The 19,905-nt window shown below is 48.7% G+C and overlaps 5 non-coding genes and 3 pseudogenes across 5 annotated transcripts; all 8 read right to left on the reverse strand.

Moving 5' to 3' along the window:
- Positions 1 to 707: 707 nt before the first annotated feature.
- Positions 708 to 898, reverse strand: LOC141232286 (U2 spliceosomal RNA). Its single transcript, XR_012298542.1, has one exon. It is a non-coding gene; the product is annotated as a U2 spliceosomal RNA (small nuclear RNA).
- A 1,115-nt stretch (positions 899 to 2,013) lies between these two features.
- On the reverse strand, positions 2,014 to 2,204 carry LOC141232287 (U2 spliceosomal RNA). The gene has a single exon (XR_012298543.1). It is a non-coding gene; the product is annotated as a U2 spliceosomal RNA (small nuclear RNA).
- Positions 2,205 to 3,319: 1,115 nt separating this feature from the next.
- Positions 3,320 to 3,501, reverse strand: LOC141231818 (U2 spliceosomal RNA). Its single transcript, XR_012298127.1, has one exon. It is a non-coding gene; the product is annotated as a U2 spliceosomal RNA (small nuclear RNA).
- A 524-nt stretch (positions 3,502 to 4,025) lies between these two features.
- On the reverse strand, positions 4,026 to 4,141 carry LOC141231875 (U2 spliceosomal RNA; annotated as a pseudogene).
- Positions 4,142 to 5,256: 1,115 nt separating this feature from the next.
- On the reverse strand, positions 5,257 to 5,437 carry LOC141231849 (U2 spliceosomal RNA; annotated as a pseudogene).
- Positions 5,438 to 6,236: 799 nt separating this feature from the next.
- On the reverse strand, positions 6,237 to 6,328 carry LOC141231881 (U2 spliceosomal RNA; annotated as a pseudogene).
- Positions 6,329 to 7,443: 1,115 nt separating this feature from the next.
- On the reverse strand, positions 7,444 to 7,634 carry LOC141232288 (U2 spliceosomal RNA). Its single transcript, XR_012298544.1, has one exon. It is a non-coding gene; the product is annotated as a U2 spliceosomal RNA (small nuclear RNA).
- Positions 7,635 to 8,749: 1,115 nt separating this feature from the next.
- Positions 8,750 to 8,947, reverse strand: LOC141231851 (U2 spliceosomal RNA). Its single transcript, XR_012298150.1, has one exon. It is a non-coding gene; the product is annotated as a U2 spliceosomal RNA (small nuclear RNA).
- Positions 8,948 to 19,905: the final 10,958 nt, after the last annotated feature.

Here is a 19,905-nt window from a genome sequence, read left to right on the forward strand (position 1 = left end):
ATGACACGCGCAGCCAGCGTTCCATTGCCACATTCCATCTACTGCAGGCAGGATACCTGGCTGGCTGAATGTCGCTGAGAAGCTCACAGAGACCGCCATAAGCAACAGTTTAACAGAATGCCACAGACTAATCAACCAAACTTTTTGGGTTGGGTTCTCTTTTATAGTCTGCAGGCATTAAATGAAAGAAGTCAGTGTTCCAGCAGAAGGAGACAACGTTTCAGAAAAGGCATTGTAGCAAACCAAAAAAGAAATTTTAAGCGCAGCAGAGTAACCAGCGCACATACCTGTTAGCTCAGGTGAGTTTAAAAGGCTGCTGTTGATAACAAGGGCATTTGCTAAATAGATGGTGTGTGTGCAGCAATATACTGAAAGGTCAATTATATTGTGCAGCTTATCTCACCACCTGTAGTTATTTAGGTGAAAGCTCCAAAATGCTTGCCTAATATGTCTGTTTATCCAAAAGGAAGTAAAAAGGGAGAGCTAGAAAGATAGCATTGCATCACATTACATGGCAATGCAATGCACAGTTGCTGAAGTTGAACCAAAATGAGCTTGTAATCTGGCTTCTGCAACTTTGAACATGAAAAATCCAATGAGGAGAAGAAAAGCAAAGCCAAAGAGTCCATCCCAAAATCCGACAAACAAGCAAAATGAACAAAAAACATTGAATTCAATTCTTTCTGATTTTAGAAACTGCATTAAAGAAGGGGTGCACCGGTCCTGGAGATACTGCAATACCAGGTCAATGCGTGGAGTGGACAGAGCAAGCTCTTTTTCCATCTCCCTGTTCTAAAAATCCATTTAATATATGGTCCCCAGATAGGGGACGTATCAGATATTAAACTGATAAGAACAGATACTACACTTGATCTTAGCCAAAAGGCCGAGAAGCGATAACCAGAATTGGTTTCAAACTACGGAGCCACCCAAGGATCCTGAAAAGTCCATTTGTGGAGATGAGCTCCTGGACTCCCGTTAAGAAGACATGTTGTCAACCTCTAGATCCCTTACATGCCTGCACTTTTCGGCTTGCTGCTGCTGCAATCCACGCGTTTTAGATCTGCATAACTCCACCTCTTTAAACACAGCACCTTCACCCCCTGCTGTTCCCACCCGCCTCAACACCGTTGGAAGGGAGGAGAACCAATTAAGGCGGGGGGTGGGGTGGAACGAGCAGCTGTCTACCCTTAGCAGGAGGGCTCCTGATTACATACCTCTCCTGCTGCTGCTGCTGCTGGCTGTCCAGCAGCAGACTGAAGGTGGCTGCTGCTGTGCACAGGTATATAAAGGCTCAGAGCCTATTATGACACGCGCAGCCAGCGTTCCATTGCCACATTCCATCTACTGCAGGCAGGATACCTGGCTGGCTGAATGTCGCTGAGAAGCTCACAGAGACCGCCATAAGCAACAGTTTAACAGAATGCCACAGACTAATCAACCAAACTTTTTGGGTTGGGTTCTCTTTTATAGTCTGCAGGCATTAAATGAAAGAAGTCAGTGTTCCAGCAGAAGGAGACAACGTTTCAGAAAAGGCATTGTAGCAAACCAAAAAAGAAATTTTAAGCGCAGCAGAGTAACCAGCGCACATACCTGTTAGCTCAGGTGAGTTTAAAAGGCTGCTGTTGATAACAAGGGCATTTGCTAAATAGATGGTGTGTGTGCAACAATATACTGAAAGGTCAATTATATTGTGCAGCTTATCTCACCACCTGTAGTTATTTAGGTGAAAGCTCCAAAATGCTTGCCTAATATGTCTGTTTATCCAAAAGGAAGTAAAAAGGGAGAGCTAGAAAGATAGCATTGCATCACATTACATGGCAATGCAATGCACAGTTGCTGAAGTTGAACCAAAATGAGCTTGTAATCTGGCTTCTGCAACTTTGAACATGAAAAATCCAATGAGGAGAAGAAAAGCAAAGCCAAAGAGTCCATCCCAAAATCCGACAAACAAGCAAAATGAACAAAAAACATTGAATTCAATTCTTTCTGATTTTAGAAACTGCATTAAAGAAGGGGTGCACCGGTCCTGGAGATACTGCAATACCAGGTCAATGCGTGGAGTGGACAGAGCAAGCTCTTTTTCCATCTCCCTGTTCTAAAAATCCATTTAATATATGGTCCCCAGATAGGGGACGTATCAGATATTAAACTGATAAGAACAGATACTACACTTGATCTTAGCCAAAAGGCCGAGAAGCGATAACCAGAATTGGTTTCAAACTACGGAGCCACCCAAGGATCCTGAAAAGTCCATTTGTGGAGATGAGCTCCTGGACTCCCGTTAAGAAGACATGTTGTCAACCTCTAGATCCCTTACATGCCTGCACTTTTCGGCTTGCTGCTGCTGCAATCCACGCGTTTTAGATCTGCATAACTCCACCTCTTTAAACACAGCACCTTCACCCCCTGCTGTTCCCACCCGCCTCAACACCGTTGGAAGGGAGGAGAACCAATTAAGGCGGGGGGTGGGGTGGAACGAGCAGCTGTCTACCCTTAGCAGGAGGGCTCCTGATTACATACCTCTCCTGCTGCTGCTGCTGCTGGCTGTCCAGCAGCAGACTGAAGGTGGCTGCTGCTGTGCACAGGTATATAAAGGCTCAGAGCCTATTATGACACGCGCAGCCAGCGTTCCATTGCCACATTCCATCTACTGCAGGCAGGATACCTGGCTGGCTGAATGTCGCTGAGAAGCTCACAGAGACCGCCATAAGCAACAGTTTAACAGAATGCCACAGACTAATCAACCAAACTTTTTGGGTTGGGTTCTCTTTTATAGTCTGCAGGCATTAAATGAAAGAAGTCAGTGTTCCAGCAGAAGGAGACAACGTTTCAGAAAAGGCATTGTAGCAAACCAAAAAAGAAATTTTAAGCGCAGCAGAGTAACCAGCGCACATACCTGTTAGCTCAGGTGAGTTTAAAAGGCTGCTGTTGATAACAAGGGCATTTGCTAAATAGATGGTGTGTGTGCAACAATATACTGAAAGGTCAATTATATTGTGCAGCTTATCTCACCACCTGTAGTTATTTAGGTGAAAGCTCCAAAATGCTTGCCTAATATGTCTGTTTATCCAAAAGGAAGTAAAAAGGGAGAGCTAGAAAGATAGCATTGCATCACATTACATGGCAATGCAATGCACAGTTGCTGAAGTTGAACCAAAATGAGCTTGTAATCTGGCTTCTGCAACTTTGAACATGAAAAATCCAATGAGGAGAAGAAAAGCAAAGCCAAAGAGTCCATCCCAAAATCCGACAAACAAGCAAAATGAACAAAAAACATTGAATTTAATTCTTTCTGATTTTAGAAACTGCATTAAAGAAGGGGTGCACCAGTCCTGGAGATACTGCAATACCAGGTCAATGCGTGGAGTGGACAGAGCAAGCTCTTTTTCCATCTCCCTGTTCTAAAAATCCATTTAATATATGGTCCCCAGATAGGGAACGTATCAGATATTAAACTGATAAGAACAGATTTTTTGATTGAAGCTGCATCCAAGGCACTGAAAAATGTGACCGAAGTCACACCAAAACAGCGCACGAGGCGAGGATTCATGTGGACCCTTCCCGGAGGAGAGGGTCCCCAATAAACCATCCCCATCCCTCCGAGCCAGAAGGCCACAGCGAGGGTCAGGGATCTCCGATGCTCTCCCTAGCCGAAGCCGGAGAAGAGCCGTTTTCGTGCTCCCAGCTTCCATCTAGGCTGCCACCCTAGTGGAGCTGGAGCCTGTGTTGGTTTCTCAGCCCAAAGCTGACCGGACCTCCGACCGGGTTTATAAAAATTGCCCTTCCTAGCCCGGAGGCCAGGAATAGGGGGGGTTGCTCAGAAAGTATGATTGGCAAAGGTGCGGCGTGCTACGAAGCCAAGTCTTTCTGGGGTTCCCAGTCCCAGTAAGCTTGGACTCCCACCAGGGCGCCTACTCCTGGGGCACATTGCTCCAAAGCCCTCACACTTACCCAGCCTAGTGACTTCGATCCTGGAGGGCCATGTTTTCCATCAGATAACTCTATGAGACACCTGGCGTACTAACAAGTGCACCAAACCAGTGTGTAATATACATCAATTTACTAGGGCAGCCCAAGGACAAAACTGCCTTTTCAAAAGATACTACACTTGATCTTAGCCAAAAGGCCGAGAAGCGATAACCAGAATTGGTTTCAAACTACGGAGCCACCCAAGGATCCTGAAAAGTCCATTTGTGGAGATGAGCTCCTGGACTCCCGTTAAGAAGACATGTTGTCAACCTCTAGATCCCTTACATGCCTGCACTTTTCGGCTTGCTGCTGCTGCAATCCACGCATTTTAGATCTGCATAACTCCACCTCTTTAAACACAGCACCTTCACCCCCTGCTGTTCCCACCCGCCTCAACACCGTTGGAAGGGAGGAGAACCAATTAAGGCGGGGGGTGGGGTGGAACGAGCAGCTGTCTACCCTTAGCAGGAGGGCTCCTGATTACATACCTCTCCTGCTGCTGCTGCTGCTGGCTGTCCAGCAGCAGACTGAAGGTGGCTGCTGCTGTGCACAGGTATATAAAGGCTCAGAGCCTATTATGACACGCGCAGCCAGCGTTCCATTGCCACATTCCATCTACTGCAGGCAGGATACCTGGCTGGCTGAATGTCGCTGAGAAGCTCACAGAGACCGCCATAAGCAACAGTTTAACAGAATGCCACAGACTAATCAACCAAACTTTTTGGGTTGGGTTCTCTTTTATAGTCTGCAGGCATTAAATGAAAGAAGTCAGTGTTCCAGCAGAAGGAGACAACGTTTCAGAAAAGGCATTGTAGCAAACCAAAAAAGAAATTTTAAGCGCAGCAGAGTAACCAGCGCACATACCTGTTAGCTCAGGTGAGTTTAAAAGGCTGCTGTTGATAACAAGGGCATTTGCTAAATAGATGGTGTGTGTGCAACAATATACTGAAAGGTCAATTATATTGTGCAGCTTATCTCACCACCTGTAGTTATTTAGGTGAAAGCTCCAAAATGCTTGCCTAATATGTCTGTTTATCCAAAAGGAAGTAAAAAGGGAGAGCTAGAAAGATAGCATTGCATCACATTACATGGCAATGCAATGCACAGTTGCTGAAGTTGAACCAAAATGAGCTTGTAATCTGGCTTCTGCAACTTTGAACATGAAAAATCCAATGAGGAGAAGAAAAGCAAAGCCAAAGAGTCCATCCCAAAATCCGACAAACAAGCAAAATGAACAAAAAACATTGAATTCAATTCTTTCTGATTTTAGAAACTGCATTAAAGAAGGGGTGCACCGGTCCTGGAGATACTGCAATACCAGGTCAATGCGTGGAGTGGACAGAGCAAGCTCTTTTTCCATCTCCCTGTTCTAAAAATCCATTTAATATATGGTCCCCAGATAGGGGACGTATCAGATATTAAACTGATAAGAACAGATTTTTTTTTTTTTTTTCGAAAGCCCGAATTCGTGTACAAAACCCGAGTGCGCTTAAAAAAGTGACAAGTGCCACAAAAAAAAGTGCACTAGGATGCTGGTCTTCTTGAAACCCTCTCCAAAAGGAGAAGGGTCCCCCAAACCATTCCCCGTCCCTCCGAGCCAGAAGGCCACAGCGAGGAACAGGGATAAATAGCCACCTCCAGCCGGAGCCAGAGGCGACCCAATCTTACCCCCAATACCTGCCCGAGTTCTCACCCGAGCAAGGCACTGGGAGCCAAAGACTGTGCTCCCCTCCCGGAAGAGGGGAGCCAACAACGCTCTCCTCCCGAAAGAGGAGAGCCAGTGGGGTTCAGGGGGGAGCGGAACCTGATGGCCACACACTCCCCCCCTAGACCTGCCAAGAGAGGAACCCGTAAGGGAACCGCATCCCGACAAAATCCTAGTAAGGACGTGGACACACGTGAAAAAGTGGACACACAGTGACAAAAAAAAATTAAATAAATAGTGAAGGTTTCACAGTATAATACTGCCCGGACCTTCGACCGGGAATTGAAAAATTCCCCATCCTAAGGCCAGAAGGCCCGGAATAAGGGTGTGTGTGAAGAAAGAAATATTGAAGTGCTAGTGCAAATGTGCCATAAACTCAAGTGGGGTTCCCAATCCCAGTGAGTTAAGGCACCCCAGGGTCACCACTCCTGGGGCACTTCACACTTCGGGCTTTCGATCTTCCCCGGCCCAATGGCGTCGATCCTGGGGGGCCATGCTTTCCACCAGATGACTATATTAGCCACCTGGCGTACTAACAAGCGCCTAAACCCCAGTGTGCATAATGTATCAATCTACTAGGGCGGTCAACATCCAAAACCGCCTTTTCGAAAGATACTACACTTGATCTTAGCCAAAAGGCCGAGAAGCGATAACCAAAATTGGTTTCAAACTACGGAGCCACCCAAGGATCCTGAAAAGTCCATTTGTGGAGATGAGCTCCTGGACTCCCGTTAAGAAGACATGTTGTCAACCTCTAGATCCCTTACATGCCTGCACTTTTCGGCTTGCTGCTGCTGCAATCCACGCGTTTTAGATCTGCATAACTCCACCTCTTTAAACACAGCACCTTCACCCCCTGCTGTTCCCACCCGCCTCAACACCGTTGGAAGGGAGGAGAACCAATTAAGGCGGGGGGTGGGGTGGAACGAGCAGCTGTCTACCCTTAGCAGGAGGGCTCCTGATTACATACCTCTCCTGCTGCTGCTGCTGCTGGCTGTCCAGCAGCAGACTGAAGGTGGCTGCTGCTGTGCACAGGTATATAAAGGCTCAGAGCCTATTATGACACGCGCAGCCAGCGTTCCATTGCCACATTCCATCTACTGCAGGCAGGATACCTGGCTGGCTGAATGTCGCTGAGAAGCTCACAGAGACCGCCATAAGCAACAGTTTAACAGAATGCCACAGACTAATCAACCAAACTTTTTGGGTTGGGTTCTCTTTTATAGTCTGCAGGCATTAAATGAAAGAAGTCAGTGTTCCAGCAGAAGGAGACAACGTTTCAGAAAAGGCATTGTAGCAAACCAAAAAAGAAATTTTAAGCGCAGCAGAGTAACCAGCGCACATACCTGTTAGCTCAGGTGAGTTTAAAAGGCTGCTGTTGATAACAAGGGCATTTGCTAAATAGATGGTGTGTGTGCAACAATATACTGAAAGGTCAATTATATTGTGCAGCTTATCTCACCACCTGTAGTTATTTAGGTGAAAGCTCCAAAATGCTTGCCTAATATGTCTGTTTATCCAAAAGGAAGTAAAAAGGGAGAGCTAGAAAGATAGCATTGCATCACATTACATGGCAATGCAATGCACAGTTGCTGAAGTTGAACCAAAATGAGCTTGTAATCTGGCTTCTGCAACTTTGAACATGAAAAATCCAATGAGGAGAAGAAAAGCAAAGCCAAAGAGTCCATCCCAAAATCCGACAAACAAGCAAAATGAACAAAAAACATTGAATTCAATTCTTTCTGATTTTAGAAACTGCATTAAAGAAGGGGTGCACCGGTCCTGGAGATACTGCAATACCAGGTCAATGCGTGGAGTGGACAGAGCAAGCTCTTTTTCCATCTCCCTGTTCTAAAAATCCATTTAATATATGGTCCCCAGATAGGGGACGTATCAGATATTAAACTGATAAGAACAGATACTACACTTGATCTTAGCCAAAAGGCCGAGAAGCGATAACCAGAATTGGTTTCAAACTACGGAGCCACCCAAGGATCCTGAAAAGTCCATTTGTGGAGATGAGCTCCTGGACTCCCGTTAAGAAGACATGTTGTCAACCTCTAGATCCCTTACATGCCTGCACTTTTCGGCTTGCTGCTGCTGCAATCCACGCGTTTTAGATCTGCATAACTCCACCTCTTTAAACACAGCACCTTCACCCCCTGCTGTTCCCACCCGCCTCAACACCGTTGGAAGGGAGGAGAACCAATTAAGGCGGGGGGTGGGGTGGAACGAGCAGCTGTCTACCCTTAGCAGGAGGGCTCCTGATTACATACCTCTCCTGCTGCTGCTGCTGCTGGCTGTCCAGCAGCAGACTGAAGGTGGCTGCTGCTGTGCACAGGTATATAAAGGCTCAGAGCCTATTATGACACGCGCAGCCAGCGTTCCATTGCCACATTCCATCTACTGCAGGCAGGATACCTGGCTGGCTGAATGTCGCTGAGAAGCTCACAGAGACCGCCATAAGCAACAGTTTAACAGAATGCCACAGACTAATCAACCAAACTTTTTGGGTTGGGTTCTCTTTTATAGTCTGCAGGCATTAAATGAAAGAAGTCAGTGTTCCAGCAGAAGGAGACAACGTTTCAGAAAAGGCATTGTAGCAAACCAAAAAAGAAATTTTAAGCGCAGCAGAGTAACCAGCGCACATACCTGTTAGCTCAGGTGAGTTTAAAAGGCTGCTGTTGATAACAAGGGCATTTGCTAAATAGATGGTGTGTGTGCAACAATATACTGAAAGGTCAATTATATTGTGCAGCTTATCTCACCACCTGTAGTTATTTAGGTGAAAGCTCCAAAATGCTTGCCTAATATGTCTGTTTATCCAAAAGGAAGTAAAAAGGGAGAGCTAGAAAGATAGCATTGCATCACATTACATGGCAATGCAATGCACAGTTGCTGAAGTTGAACCAAAATGAGCTTGTAATCTGGCTTCTGCAACTTTGAACATGAAAAATCCAATGAGGAGAAGAAAAGCAAAGCCAAAGAGTCCATCCCAAAATCCGACAAACAAGCAAAATGAACAAAAAACATTGAATTCAATTCTTTCTGATTTTAGAAACTGCATTAAAGAAGGGGTGCACCGGTCCTGGAGATACTGCAATACCAGGTCAATGCGTGGAGTGGACAGAGCAAGCTCTTTTTCCATCTCCCTGTTCTAAAAATCCATTTAATATATGGTCCCCAGATAGGGGACGTATCAGATATTAAACTGATAAGAACAGATTTTTTTTTTTTTTTTTCCTCAGATTAAGACCCACATTAATTTATGCATCATAGCGCATATTCACATAACGGGTTCTCAAATCATCATTCGGAAAAACAAAAACAAAATCCCAAAAAACACAACCCTGCAATTAACTGTTACTTACTGTAAGAAGTCCAATGTGAAAAGTTCCAGAGTGCTTCTGCTGCTGTCTCACCATACTTCTTTTTATCCAATAAATAGGCATAAAACAGTCTAGCAAGAAAAATCTTTCTGCATTCCATGGGGGAAAAAACAATCTTTTTAAAAATCACCAAATTCCGAACGTCCCATAAAACCTCTTTATATATGACAAAAATAATCCAGCTTGCCCGCTTCCTTTGCGAGTACTTAAAATCTTGACCTATTAAAATCCTTTCAAAATCGAAACAGTGAAAACCAACTAAAGCAACAAACATAGAATCATAGTGACGCGCCCCTGGGCCTGTGTCGCGCTGCGTTGCGCACGCGGGAGCTTACCCGGAGCCGGATCTGTTTAGGGTTGTAGTCTCGTGGCGGTGACCCGGTCCGTGCCCAGGGAGTCAAACTGGACGGCAGTCTGTTAGCGGTAGAAAATGGTTGATGACTACGCCACCCGTTGAATGCAGCCAGGGGGCTGCTGCTGCAGGGCAGACCGCTGAGGCCGGTGGAAGGATGGTGCAGCGTGATAGTATAACCCCCAACGGGAGGGGTATGGCCTCAGGGCAGCCGACGTGGATGATGGGGGTAGCAGGAACCACTCAGAGACGGTATGGTAGCGTTCAGGGTCTTTACTGGTAACAACGATAGACCCTCCCGGAGTACTTGCTAGCGAACGGGGCCTGGTCAGTCCTTGAGCAGATGGGATCTCCCCTGGCCAGGCGTAGTTGTAGGCCTCCCAAGCTGACTGTACTCTTCTGGCTACCTTGCTAGAAGCTGATGTAAGTAGCCCACGTCCCTGAGTGTACCGTGTGGTGCTCACCCGTATGGCCGGTGACTCGGGGCCTTCTAATGGCTTCCGCTCCACGATGGCGGTGCTGGTCCCACGCGTGTGACCGGGCCTTCGGGCTTCTGGGCCAGGGGACCTGAAATCCCCTGCCTGACGGATTCTGCTGCTGGGTAGAAGTTAGTCCCCACAGCCTCGGACTCCAGGTCCGGTAAAGAATCTTCTTAGTCAGGGCGAGCTCTTTAGCTGCCAGCCCCTGACTCCTTGTGACTCTGCTGCTTCCTATGCTGCTCTTGTCTCTACTCTTCCTGGACTCACTAACCCTGCCTCAGCCCCGGGTTTATACAGGGGAAGTTCTTCCCCTCCCAAGGCTGGGCAGGAGGTGTGGCATGCACAGGATCCCTGACCAAAGGACCTCCCACCTGCTCTCAGACGTAATATCTCTATCACTGTGACAACCAGACCCCTGGGGTGTCACACTCCCCCCTAGTGAAATTTAGTACTCCGGGACTAAACACTTTTTAGAAAAATATAACAAGGTATATCAAAGAACAATAAAATACAATAAGGAAACACAATAAGATGGTCACGGATGTCCGCAACCGGGTGCAGTCTTTGAAGAAAAGCAAAGGTGTCCATTTCACCAACACAGGGAGATGTAACCAGGTAGGGGTCTGTCCTACCCCGAGTCCTTAACAGTCTCTAGTCCATCCTGGGTTACGCTCCAACTATATACAAAGGATTCCCGGTAAATCCACCGAAGACTCCTAAAAACAACTAGAAACACAAAATTACACACAAGCAACAATAAACAGGTAAACATTGTAAAACAACTTAAACATTTAGATCCTCCAACGTGCTGGTAACTGGCCTCTAGTGGCCCTAGTGGACCTACGGAGCTGACTGTCTGGCCCTGAACTACAGGGTGTAGGAGCTGTCAAGGGTAAACTGGGCAGCTGTCTACCGGCTCTTTGTCTCACTAGGGGTACGGCAGGCTCACTATAAGCAGAGGGTGGATTCTCCTGTTCCGCTTGGGTGGAGTCTTCTGCCTCCTGGACCGGCTGCTCTTCCAGCTCTACCCGTTGCTCCGTAGGTTCTTGGGATGATGGTTGGAGGAAGGTGAGTACGGGTACCACAACTGCACCATTGACTTGAGTCCAAGACCGAGGGAAGTCCCCGAGCACGGTACTAACCATATCTTCCCTTTCTTCCACGGGTCGATGGTCTTCCTGTTCCTCCTCAGGGTTCCTCAGTTGTTCGGGGCACTTCTTCAGGTGGTCCCGGGATACAATGGCTGTGGTTTCCCCTCCGTCTTTACTGATGGTACAGACCTTCGGGTTCTCGTGGCTTGAGGGCAGTACGGTGTACGGGTCCTTCTCCCACTGGTCGTCCAACTTGTGGAGCCGTCTCTTCCTCTTCAAGACCTGCTCTCCGGGTACCAGGGGAACAGCGGGAGCATACTGGTTGTAAGTCTTCTCTTGTCTTTCCCTAGCCTGACAGAGACTTCGCTCCACGCTCTCCTGTACTTTCCGGTACTGCTGCTGCCTCTCTGTGTCCCAGTCCGTTTCTGGTGAAGTGTCCTCGGGCGTCAGGACTCCCATTTCCAGGTCAACAGGTAACTTACCAGGTCTTGCCCTCATTAGGTAAGCCGGGGTACAGTTGGTGGAACCTACCGGGATGTGGTTGTATAGGTCCACCAGATCGGGCAACTTCTCAGGCCACAGACTGCGTTCTTCCAGGGGCAACGTTTTTAGAAGATCCATTACCACCTGGTTAATTTTCTCACAAAGTCCATTAGTTTGCGGATGGTAGGGTGTCGTCCTTATCTTCCGGCAGCCATACAGATTGCAGAATTCCTGGAAGACCTCCGCTTCAAAGGCAGGTCCCTGGTCCGTCAGCACTTGGTCCGGGTACCCGTGTGGACGGCAAAAGTGCTGCTGGAAGGCTCTAGCTGCTGTTCGAGCCGTTAAGTCCTTGACGGGGACGACAACCAGAAACCGGGAGTAATGATCCACGATGGTTAACGCGTAGACGTAGCCACTTCTGCTGGGGGTCAGTTTTACATGATCCAAGGCTACCAGTTCCAACGGTTGCCGGGTGACGATGGACTGCAGGGGAGTCTTCTGGCTGGCCCGGTCCTTCCTTCTCAGATTGCACGGGCCACAGTCTCTGCACCACTTCTCGATGGTTCCCCTCATGCCTACCCAGTGGAACCGCTCGCGCAGCAGGAACTCCAGCTTTTTCCACCCGAAGTGTCCAGCTCCGTCGTGGTATGCCTCCATCACCATGGCTGCGTCTCTTCGTGGCACCACTACTTGCCAGAGTAGTTCATGCGTCCTGGAGTTAACCATTCTGCGGCACAACTTCCCCTTGTAAAGGAACAGTCGACTCTTCTCTGCCCATAGTTGTTTGGCTTCCTCTGGAGCGTCTGATTCCAGGCTAGCCTCCGGGCGAGTCAGCATCTCCTTCACCAGTCGGACGGCAGGGTCGCTGTCTTGCGTTTCCGCCCAGTTGTAGTGAGGTAAGGGGTTCAACGTAGCAGCCTGCTTACTCCTTACCCGGTGGGAATACTGGATAGTCCCATGACGGTGGAACGCAGGGAGTTCAACTTCTTCCAGTCCCTCCGGATCTTCTCCTCCGTCCGGCAGGTTGGGCATCCTGGACAGGGCGTCCGCGTTGGTATTGGAGCGCCCTGCCCGGTATTTAATTGTGAACTCGTAGTTGGACAGACGGGCCATCCACCTCTGCTCCAGGGCACCGAGTCTTGCCGTGTCCAGGTGTGTCAGCGGGTTGTTATCCGTGTATACGGTGAACCGGGAAGAAGCGAGGTAATGCCTAAAGCGCTCGGTGACTGCCCATACCACGGCCAGGAACTCTAGCTTAAATGAGCTGTAATTTTCGGGGTTCCTTTCGGTGGGTCGCAGTTTTCGGCTGGCATAGGAGATTACTCGTTCTCTCCCCTGCTGAATCTGGGACAGTACGGCTCCTAGCCCGATGTTACTGGCGTCGGTGTAGAGGATGAAGGGCTGGCTATAGTCCGGGTACGCCAAGATTTCATCCCCCGTGAGGGCCATCTTCAGCTGGCGGAAGGACTCTTCTTCTAGCTTTTCCCATTTGAAGGGCGGCTTCTGGTTCTTGGCCTTCCGGGACTTGCCTATCAGGAGGTCCTGCATAGGTGCTGCCTTTTTGGTGAAACCGGGAATAAACCTTCGGTAGTAGCCTACCAACCCTAGGAACTGCCGCACTTCTTTTACGCTGGAGGGGCTTGGCCATCCCTTAATTGCGGTGATCTTATCGGGGTCGGGAGCCACTCCGTCAGCGCTCACCACGTGTCCCAGGTATTGCACCTTTGGTTTCAGGAGGTGACACTTGGAGGGTTTCACCTTTAGGCCGTAACTCGCCAGAGCTTCGAACACCTCCGCCAGGTGTTTCAGGTGGTCCTCATAAGTTTTGGAGTATACGATGACATCGTCCAGGTACAACAGGACCGTCTCGAAGTTTCTGTGGCCCAGACAGCACTCCATTAATCGTTGGAAGGTTCCTGGGGCGTTGCAGAGTCCGAACGGCATGCAGGTGAACTCGCTAAGTCCCATCGGGGTGGTGAATGCGGTCTTCTCCCGGTCCGCCTCTGCTACAGGAACCTGCCAGTACCCGCTAGTGAGATCCAAGGTAGAGAAGAAGTTAGCAGATCTTAAAGCAGCCAATGACTCCTCTATCCTTGGTAAGGGGTACGCATCCTTGTGTGTGATACGGTTGATTTTCCGGTAATCTACACACATCCTCATGGTGTTGTCTTTCTTTTTGACTAAAACTAGTGGGGCTGCCCAGGGGCTACAGCTATCCCGGATTACCCCAGCCTCCTTCATGTCTCTAAGCATCCCCTTGGCGTGTTGGTAATGTGCAGGGGGTACGGGTCGATACCTCTCTTTTATGGGAGGATGATCTCCCGTGGGGATGCGGTGTTCTACCCCCTTGACTCGCCCGAAGTCTAACGGGTGTTTACTAAACACTCTCTCATACTCTTGAACCACCCGATAGACTCCTTGTTTCTGGTGTGAGGGAGTGGAGTCAGTACCCAGATGTAGTTGCTGACACCAGTCCTCCATGTCTTTCTTAGAGCCGTTACCTTCCTCCGGGTGAGATGGAGGCAAGGGTTCCACAGATTGTATAGAATTTTGATTAGTGGTATATAATTTGGCTAGCGTGGCATACCGGGGCAGGTACACTTCCCTCTCCCCGATATTTATTATGCGAACGGGCACCCTCCCATGGCGTACATTGACCACCCCCCGTGCTGTCAAAATGGTGGGCCTACTGTCTGAGTAAACTGGTTCTACCATTGCCTGGTAATCTCTACCTCTCAGACCAATAGCTGCCCGGCACCAAATCATCATTTCACTTTTTGGGGGCATGGCAATAGGAAAAGGGTCACACATTCTTACGCTACCAATCTCACCGCCGGAGAGTTCCACTTGTTGCCGTTGCATCAGTGCCCGGATCTCTTTCTGGAGCACCCGCTGCTCGCCGGAGCTGGCATTCTTGGCAACCTGCTGTAAAAGGAAAATCACCTCTGCAAGACAATTTTCAATTACATTAGTTCCTAGAGTTATTTTTGGGTGACTCTCATGTTTGTCAATATCTACAATGATCAGTCCCTGTGCGGCCAGTTCGACTCTACCAATTTTGATGGTCACCTCTTTAAATCCGATCTGTGGCACGGGCTGACCATTGCTGGCGATGATACTCAAGTCGTCGTCAGGGTAGCGGGTAATATCCGAGTCATTCCAGTACTGCTTGAAGAGCACGTACGGGATGGTGGTGACCTGTGACCCGGTGTCCAGTAGGGCACTCATGGGAATGCCATCCAGTACCACAGGCAAGACTGGACGTCCTCCCACATATCTGTCGCGCCAGTTCGATGGGCCTGGTGATCTTTTTCCTGGGGGTTGGCCCTCTACCCCAGGTTGTGCCCGTTTAAAGAAAAGTACCTTTCCATATGTCCGGGTTGATTGCAGCGGCGGCAGATGGGTCGTCCGTCCTCGCTGTATCGGTCACTGGGTCTTCCTCTGGCCGGTGGGGTCCTCCTTGGTCGACGCCACGGGATGTCCTCCGGTCCGGATGCCAGCTGGATCTTCCCTGGAGTGGAAACCTGTAAAGACTGCACAGTTCGGGTTAGCGCAGCAACGCTTTTAGCTAGCTCTTGGACCTGATGGTGTAGGTCTGGAGCCGGGTCATTGTCCAAAGCCTGCGCATCAGCTCCCACAGGCCCTGCTGACAAGGGCGCCGCCTCCTGGTAGTAAGTGGTAGTGGGGCGTCTGTGGGTCACAACGCCACCTGGTGCCGGTTCTCGGAGCACCCGGATGGCTCTGTCCTTGAACTGTGCAAATTCTAGATGAGGGTCCTGTAAGGCCATTGCCCGCAACTGGGTGCGGTGGGCATTGCAATATAAACCCTCTATAAATTGTTCGGTCAACAGCCTGTCCTCGTTTCCCACTCCATTAGGGTCGGTCTGCTTAATGGCCCTCAGGGCCTCTTGTAGGTTGAGTGCATAGTCCCTTATACTCTCATGCGCTCGCTGCTTGCACCCGTAGAATCTAAGTTTAATCTCGGCTGAGGTGCGGGTATCAAAGGTGTCCTTCAGCCGGGTTAGTATCCCTGCGACAGTCTTCCTCCCAGGTGGCCAGGATTTTACTTCCCTTTTGGCTGCCCCAGTTAGTTGGGCCACCAGGATGCTCACTTTTTGCTCTTCTGTGAGGGGGTACACCTGGAAGAGGCTATCCAGCTTTTCTCTAAAGTCATGCAGGGTATGTGACTCCCCTGAGTACTGGGGTAGCCAAGCTGCTCCCGGGATATAGGGCATGGTGAAGGGCATAACTGCAACAGCGGTAGCGCTGGCGGGGGTTGAGGCAGTGGAGCTCTCCTCCGTATCCGACATCTTTCTCCCCCCTAGTGGACCGTGGCCTACCTTGCGATGATCCTGTTCCGTAGGCCGCGGCTCCGCAGTGGATCGTCAAGGTTGAGGACCTTCCGTCGCGCTCCTGTGACGTCGGCGTCTGCTGGGCTCCTTCCAGGACCTTACGCAACGTCCGGACGTGAGGCGGGGCTTCAGTTCTCGCGCGCTTTCGGAGTCCACGCCCCTCCTCTTCCCGCGCGGCGTCCTCAAGATGGCGTCCAATGGCGGGAAAACTCCACGGATGGCGGGAAGAAGGCTGAAGATGGCGCCGGATGGCGGGAAACTTCACCGATGGCGGGAAGAAGACTGAAGATGGCGCCGGATGGCGGGAATCTTCACCGATGGCGGGAATCTTCACCACTGGTAAGTTTGAACAGTCTTTGCTTTTCAGGCACGCAGTACCCGGTGGTTGCGGGCACGTGATCCTGCCGACTACGCCAAAGTTGACGCGCCCCTGGGCCTGTGTCGCGCTGCGTTGCGCACGCGGGAGCTTACCCGGAGCCGGATCTGTTTAGGGTTGTAGTCTCGTGGCGGTGACCCGGTCCGTGCCCAGGGAGTCAAACTGGACGGCAGTCTGTTAGCGGTAGAAAATGGTTGATGACTACGCCACCCGTTGAATGCAGCCAGGGGGCTGCTGCTGCAGGGCAGACCGCTGAGGCCGGTGGAAGGATGGTGCAGCGTGATAGTATAACCCCCAACGGGAGGGGTATGGCCTCAGGGCAGCCGACGTGGATGATGGGGGTAGCAGGAACCACTCAGAGACGGTATGGTAGCGTTCAGGGTCTTTACTGGTAACAACGATAGACCCTCCCGGAGTACTTGCTAGCGAACGGGGCCTGGTCAGTCCTTGAGCAGATGGGATCTCCCCTGGCCAGGCGTAGTTGTAGGCCTCCCAAGCTGACTGTACTCTTCTGGCTACCTTGCTAGAAGCTGATGTAAGTAGCCCACGTCCCTGAGTGTACCGTGTGGTGCTCACCCGTATGGCCGGTGACTCGGGGCCTTCTAATGGCTTCCGCTCCACGATGGCGGTGCTGGTCCCACGCGTGTGACCGGGCCTTCGGGCTTCTGGGCCAGGGGACCTGAAATCCCCTGCCTGACGGATTCTGCTGCTGGGTAGAAGTTAGTCCCCACAGCCTCGGACTCCGTGTCCGGTAAAGAATCTTCTTAGTCAGGGCGAGCTCTTTAGCTGCCAGCCCCTGACTCCTTGTGACTCTGCTGCTTCCTATGCTGCTCTTGTCTCTACTCTTCCTGGACTCACTAACCCTGCCTCAGCCCCGGGTTTATACAGGGGAAGTTCTTCCCCTCCCAAGGCTGGGCAGGAGGTGTGGCATGCACAGGATCCCTGACCAAAGGACCTCCCACCTGCTCTCAGACGTAATATCTCTATCACTGTGACAACCAGACCCCTGGGGTGTCACAATAGAATCATAGAATCATAGAATGGTAGAGTTGGAAGGGACCTCCTGGGTCATCTGGTCCAACTCCCTGCTCAAAGCAGGATTCACTAGATCATCTCAGACAGATGTCTGTCCAGCCTCTGTTTGAAGACGTCCATTGAAGGGGAACTCACCACCTCTCGTGGCAGCCTGTTCCACTCATTAATCACCCTAACTGTCAAAAAGTTTTTTCTAATATCTAATCTGTGTCTCCTCCCATTTAGTTTCATCCCATTGCTTCTAGTCTTTCCTTGTGCAAATGAGAATAAAGATGATCCTTCTACAATGTGACAGCCCTTGACATATTTGTAGACAGCTATTAAGTCTCCTCTCAGTCTTCTTTTTTGCAAGCTAAACATTTCCAAATCCTGCAAACGTTCCTCATAGGACATGGTTTGCAGACCAGTCACCATTCTGGTCGCTCTTCTCTGAACTTGCTCCAGTTTGTCTATGTCTTTTTTAAAATGTGGTGCCCAAAACTGTACACAGTATTCCAGATGAGGTCTGACCAAAGAGGAGTAAAGACCGATAATGACTTCACGTGATCTAGACTGTATGCTTCTGTTAATACATCCCAGAATTGTATTTGCCTTTTTTGCTGCTGCATCACACTGCATCATACGTGACAACAAGGTAAAAACTTTTTTAGCAAAAAAACAGTCCCAAAAAATATGCTGTATTGTTTCCACCTTATTGCAACCTTCCCTAGGACATAGTTCTTGAACCTTTATCCCCCGGTCATTCAAAAAAGCCCTTGTTGGCAAGCATCCATGCAACGCCATCCAGGTTACATCCTTCTGTCTGTTGCTGATTCCACGCATGAAAAAAAGCTTCCACACCTGTCCAGACTGTGCATTATTACAAAACGGCACATCACATAACATCTCCTTCTTCTTAATACCTGAGACAATCAGTTTTTTTCCCGGTCTAACCATGGAGCTTATCCCATTTTGATCATAGAAGGACCTAAGCACCACATAAAAAAACGGTATCACAAACGAAACTGGTTTTCTTAAATCCTTCTCACTCCAGCTCCATTTCTGGAAAAGCCGTCCTGCTAAATATTTGCACATGTCCGCAGTCCTGTTATTGCACTGGGATAATTTATAAATGTTCAAAAAATAATGCATTCTTAAAAATAAGTCAATGTTAGGAAAATCACAACCCCCATTTTCCACAGAACACATAACCATTCCTCTTCTTAGTTTCTCCATTTTGGATCCCCAAAAAAACACAAACAGTTTCCTTGTCACTCTCTTTGTCCAAAGCACAGCAGGTGGGAAAATCAAAGCAGTGTACAGCAGAAGCGGGAGAATCACAGACTTGATTACCAGCACTTTCCCTCTCAGCGACAGGTTCCTTAGTTTCCAAAAGTTCAACTTCTGATCCATTTTGTCTTCTAGAATCTTCAGGCTGCTTTCCCCTTTCAGTTCCTTCTCAAAGATGACACCAAGAACCTCAATTTCCTCCCTACTCTCCACTCCTGCCACGTTAACCTCAACCTGCCTCCCAAAGTTACAAAGCTGGCACTTCCCCCAATTCACCGCCATACCAGCCACACAACAAAAAATCCTGACGTGCAAATTCACTCTATTGAGATCCGCTTGTGAACCACAAGTAAAAACAATATCATCCATATAACTCAAAGACTTCACTGGACCCCCGGATCCCCCAGGAATAAAAACACCAGCCACACACTTATCAACTTGCACACTTTTTAAAAGGGCCTCCACCACACAGATAAAAAGAATTGGTGACAGGGGACAACCCTGCCTAACTCCCGATAAAATATTAAAACTGGAACTCACATGCCCATTAACTAAAATCTGGCTACTGACCCCACAATAAAAACTCTTAATGACCATCAATAATTTATCCGGAACACCAAGGTGACTTAAAGCAGAGAACAAAAATCTATGTGATATTTTATCAAAGGCTTTCTCCAGGTCCACCGACTGTAACAAAAGAGCATTCTTATTCAAATTAGCCTGATAAATTAAGTCTCTTAGAAGCAGCAAATTATCTGAAATTTTCCTACCAGGCACTGCACATGCCTGATACTCCCCCACCATATCACCTATCACATCTGCCAGTCTACCAGCCACAATTTTAGAAATAATTTTGTAATCACTGTTTAACAATGTTATGGGCCTCCAATTTTTAATATCCCTCAAGTCCCCTTTCTTATGAATCAGCGTAACAATCCCCCTACGCATAGAAACCGATAAAATCCCATGAGTAAAACCATATTGCACCACCCGGGAAAACTCCACACCTATAATATCCCAAAATGCAACATAAAATTCAGCAGGAAGACCATCACAGCCATCCACTGCCCGTCTAATTTCATCTTTCCCAACCTCCTCACTTAAAAACCCAATTTTCTCCTCAGGAATATTATTAGTTAATACTTTGCAATAATCATTAATTTCCGCATCACTGGCTCTACTATCGTTAGAGAAGAGTGTTTCATAAAAGGAAAGAATACTGCCAATCATCTCATCCCCAGATACCTCCCCTGCAGGAGAAAAAACAGACTTAAAAACCCCTTTAGGTTTAAAACATTTTTTAAAAAAAGTATCTCGAACATTGCTCATTTTCCTCCATGTGCTTTATTTTTGCCTTAAACATAATAGTCTTCCCTTTTTCAATAAGTATCTTCTTCAGTTC

Source organism: Phyllobates terribilis, unplaced genomic scaffold (assembly GCF_046119375.1).
Source record: "Phyllobates terribilis strain yellow unplaced genomic scaffold, ASM4611937v1 Scaffold_538__1_contigs__length_1162401, whole genome shotgun sequence".
NCBI lineage: Eukaryota > Metazoa > Chordata > Amphibia > Anura > Dendrobatidae > Phyllobates > Phyllobates terribilis.